General features: G+C 43.9%; 1 long non-coding RNA gene across 1 annotated transcript; it reads right to left on the bottom strand.

The window, feature by feature from the left end:
- Nucleotides 1–2,238: 2,238 nt before the first annotated feature.
- LOC138671116 (uncharacterized) lies at nucleotides 2,239–3,888 on the bottom strand. The gene is made up of 3 exons (XR_011319430.1): nucleotides 3,396–3,888; nucleotides 2,969–3,049; nucleotides 2,239–2,761 (listed from the first exon to the last, which is right to left on the bottom strand). It is a non-coding gene; the product is annotated as an uncharacterized lncRNA (long non-coding RNA).
- Between the last annotated feature and the right edge of the window lie 854 nt (nucleotides 3,889–4,742).

Raw genomic sequence — 4,742 nt, 5'->3', positions numbered from 1 at the left:
TAATAATCGGGCCAGCTCGGCTACTTTGGTTTCGCCGTTTTTCTGCAATTCTGGTTTCCATCCTCGTTTCTCTTCAGGGCAGGTTGAGTCTTCGGACTGTCCTGGTGTAGATACTGTGGTGGATAGGTTGCAGCAGATTTGGACTCATGTGGTGGACAATTTGACATTGTCCCAGGAGAAGGCTCAACGTTTTGCTAACCTCCGGCGCTGTGTGGGTCCCCGACTTCGTGTTGGGGATTTGGTTTGGTTGTCGTCTCGTTATGTTCCTATGAAGGTTTCCTCTCCTAAGTTTAAGCCTCGTTTCATTGGTCCGTATAAGATTTCTGAGGTTCTCAATCCTGTGTCATTTCGTTTGACCCTTCCAGCTTCTTTTGCCATCCATAATGTATTCCATAGGTCGTTGTTGCGGAGATACGTGGCGCCTGTGGTTTCATCCGTTGATCCTCCTGCCCCGGTGTTGGTTGAGGGGGAGTTGGAGTATGTGGTGGAGAAGATTTTGGATTCTCGTATTTCGAGACGGAAACTCCAGTACCTGGTCAAGTGGAAGGGTTATGGTCAGGAAGATAATTCCTGGGTCTTTGCCTCTGATGTTCATGCTGCCGATCTGGTTCGTGCCTTTCATTTGGCTCGTCCTGGTCGGCCTGGGGGCTCTGGTGAGGGTTCGGTGACCCCTCCTCAAGGGGGGGTACTGTTATGAATTCTGTTGTTAAGCTCCCTCCTGTGGTCATGAATGGTACTTCGGCTGGTTCTGTCCATGGGCTTCCTCTGGTGGTTGTGAGTGGGGCTGCAGCTTCTGAGGTTCCTTCCACAGGTGACGAGGTTAATTCGTTAGCTGGCTGCTCTATTTAACTCCACCTAGATCATTGCTCCATGCCACCTGTCAATGTTCCAGTATTGGTCTAGTTCGCTCCTGGATCGTTCTTGTGACCTGTCTTCCCAGCAGAAGCTAAGTTCCTGCTTGTTTTTCTCTGTTTGCTATTTTTTTCTGTCCAGCTTGCTATTTTGATTTTTGTCTTGCTTGCTGGAAGCTCTGGGACGCAGAGGGAGCGCCTCCGCACCGTGAGTCGGTGCGGAGGGTCTTTTTGCGCCCTCTGCGTGGTTTTTTTGTAGTTTTTTGTGCTGACCGCAAAGTTACCTTTCAAACTAACAAAAGCACAAGAAACAAGAGCCATCAAAATATCTGCACACCACCAAAGTTATGATAAAAATAATATAAGCTTTATTGGGAACATAATTAAAAACATCTAAAATCACACATAACCTCCGTGCAGATGCCCCTGTGAACACTGTATGCCAAAATATACATAGATATATAAACGTATGAAATCTTCCAGACGTGTCCCTGCCCTCTGCACTTAATATTATTAATGTAACTATATATAGTCAAAATTTGAAATGAACACGCTGTATACAACCATATAACAACATATATGCACACAGTCAAGTATAATACAAGCCACACAGCATGCAAATAGCATGCAACACCCCACCACAATATGCAGCTTCCAGCAAAAAAACCTATGGACCCAGAGGAGCAGATAAAATAAACTGCCCTAGATATCCAAAGAAAGGGACAGGGGAAGATGTCCAAATATATACCCTGAAATACCCTGCATAGTCTGATCCTAGGAGTGGTCAAAAGGTGAAAATAGTGCTGGAGAAAGCACCATAGGATAAATCCTGCTGCAGGATGCTGTGAGGCTGAATAGTCACAGGGCAAATGCGACCGGAGGAGAAGCCCAACGCGTGTCGCTGTTCTAGGACAGCTTCGTCAGGGGAAGTAGTGCAAATACCCCCAATAGCGCTTAAATACCTTATAATCAATTGTGTGGTCAGGTCTGGTGTGTGGCTGGCAGAGCATGGGGGCCGGAAAACCGGAAGTGACTCACCAGGAAGAAGGGAAAATGAAAGTGTCCTGAATAACACACTGCACATGTGCCAATGGAAGGTCAAAACAGCTGAATGGATACAGGCAAAAAGCCTGAAGAAACGTAAGTGTTTATGACAGCGCAGCTCCCGGGAGCAGATGTGGTGACAGTCCTGCGATGCATGACTGTCAGCACATCTATGGGCACAAGAGGGGAAGCATACTTGTACAGTCCATAGAGAGAGGCAGCAAGTACACAGCAAGGAAGAGAAAGCCGAACAAATCCTATAAGATTAATATAGAACCAGAAGATTAAATCCTGAAAAAAGATTTTATGATTATGTACATATGTATACCAATAAATAAGCACATATATAGATCATAGTGTTATAACATGAAATAAATATATATATATATATATATATGTATTCCGGTGTGCAGACTTCATTAGAACATACAGTACATTGAAGACAGAATTAAATACTATCAAACTATGCTGAATCAGATTATTTCATCAATATATATACAGCATCCTCACAATATATATGGATAACACTTCCATGATATGATATTACACAGGATTACAGGCGGATACTTCAATTGTCCTGTTATGTAGTATATGGTCCAATGGGGAGGAGAAGAATTGGATCCCTCTCCCTTTCCCCCATATAATGTTCCATTTAGGTCCAGAGTCTTTTCCTCTTCTCCGAAGTTTTGTAAAAAAAAAAAAAAAAAAAAAAAAAAACATATAAATTCTTCTCCAGACTTCCATATCACAACCAGAGGGAGTCGATGCCACTCAATATGCTGTTCGGGAAATGCATAACTCTATTCCAAACGTCCACCACCACCGCAGAAATCCTGAAGAAGAATAGCCGAGTTATCCCAAAAAACCTGTAAAAAGGAGGTCCTCGTTAATTCCATGGGGCGCCATAGAGTGGAGCTGGTAGATCCAACGGGATTCTACCTGTAGCAATTTCTTATGCAATGTGCCACCCCTATCGGAGGTCCTCAGATGTTCCAAACCAATAACTCTAGTATTGGTATAACTCCCAGCATGATGCGTCAAGTAATGAGCCGCCACCGTAGTAAGGGTCTTACCTTTGCGTCTATCAGCCACCGCTGTATTGATCGTGGAAAAATGTCCCTGAATCCTCCGGCGCAGCTCCTGTGTGGTCTGGCCTACATAGACACGAGGGCAAGTACATATGATGGCATAGATAACATTAGATGTTTTGCAATTAATGTAGGACTTTAATCTATGTGGCGTCTGATCTGTTGGGTTAATAAAGGAATCTCGCGTGGGGTGCATATATGTACATACCGTGCAATTCCCGCACGGAAAAGAACCTTTCAGGACAATACCACGATTCAATTTATGAGTGGGCCTAGAATAATGGCTCCTCGTAAGTATGTCCCTAAAATTGGGAGCCCTTTTTGCGGTCACTAAGGGTCGTGGGCTGATCACCTGTGCTGTTTGCGTGTCAGCAGTCAGGATTCTCCAGTGATTGTTCAGGATGTCCCTTACCTGGTTCCACTGAGTATGGTATCCGGTAATGAAGCGCACAAATTTGTCCGTTTCCTTCTTTGTAGGGACCAGTAAGGTGTCCTGTGTCTGTATTTTTGCTCTCTGATAGGCCCGAGAGATACATTTCTTGGGGTAATTCCTCCTCCTAAATCTCTCTGTAAGATCATGGGCTTCCCTACGAAAATCCTCGTCATCGGTACAGTTTCGTCGTGCCCTGAGGAATTGTCCCCTCGGAATGCCATCCCTCGTATGTTTTGGATGGAAGCTACGATACTCCAACAGACTATTAACCGCTGTGGGCTTGCGATAAAGACAAGTAGATAATTTGCCATTCTGACATTTAACCTCAAGATCCAGAAATTGCACTGCAACAGAAGAAAACTGGTGAGTCAAAAAAATATTAAAAGGATTATGATTGAGGACGTCCAGAAATTCCAGACATTCCTCAATAGAGCCTGACCAAATAAAGAAAATGTCGTCTATGAATCGCGACCAATGCCGTACCTTATTGTTGAAGAAATTGGAGACAAAGTTACCTTTCCTATCCTCTGTCTGTTCAGTAAGTTGGGCCTCACTTTGCTAAATCTATTTCATCTCTGTGTTTGTAATTTTCATCTTAACTCACAGTCATTATATGTGGGGAGCTGCCTGTTCCTTTGGGGAATTTCTCTGAGGAAAGGTAGGCTTTATTTTTCTATCTCTAGGGCTAGCTAGTTCCTTAGGCTGTGACGAGTTGCATAGGGAGCGTTAGGAGCAATCCACGGCTATTTCTAGTGTGTGTGATAGGATTAGGGATTGCGGTCAGCAGAGTTCCCACGTCTCAGAGCTTGTCTGTATTATTAGTAACTATCAGGTCATTCCGTGTGCTCTTAACCACCAGGTCCATTATTGTCCTCACCACCAGGTCATAACACTAATGTGCCTAAACATTGAAACTCCCCACACGTGACACCATTTTGGAACATAGACCCCCTAAGGAACTTATCTAGATCACTTTGACCCACCAAGTGCTTCACAGAAGTTTATAATGCAGAGCCGTAAAAATAAAAAATCATATTTTTTCACAAAAATGAGCTTTTCACCCCAAAATTTTTATTTTCCCAAGAGTAAGACAAGAAATTGGACACCAAAAGTTGTTGTGCAATTTGTCCTGAGTACGCTGATACCCCATATGTGGGGGTAAACCACAGTTTGGGTGCATGGCAGAGCTCAGAAGGGAAGGAGCGCCGTTTGAATTTTCAATGCAAAATTGACTGGAATGGAGATGGGACACCATGTTGCGTTTGAAGAGCCCCTGATGTGCCTAAACATTGAAATCCCCCACAAGTAACACCATTTTGGAAAGTT

The sequence above is a fragment of the Ranitomeya imitator genome, chromosome 3, assembly GCF_032444005.1.
Source record: "Ranitomeya imitator isolate aRanImi1 chromosome 3, aRanImi1.pri, whole genome shotgun sequence".
Lineage (NCBI taxonomy): Eukaryota > Metazoa > Chordata > Amphibia > Anura > Dendrobatidae > Ranitomeya > Ranitomeya imitator.
This window is presented reverse-complemented; position numbering and strand designations above follow the sequence as displayed.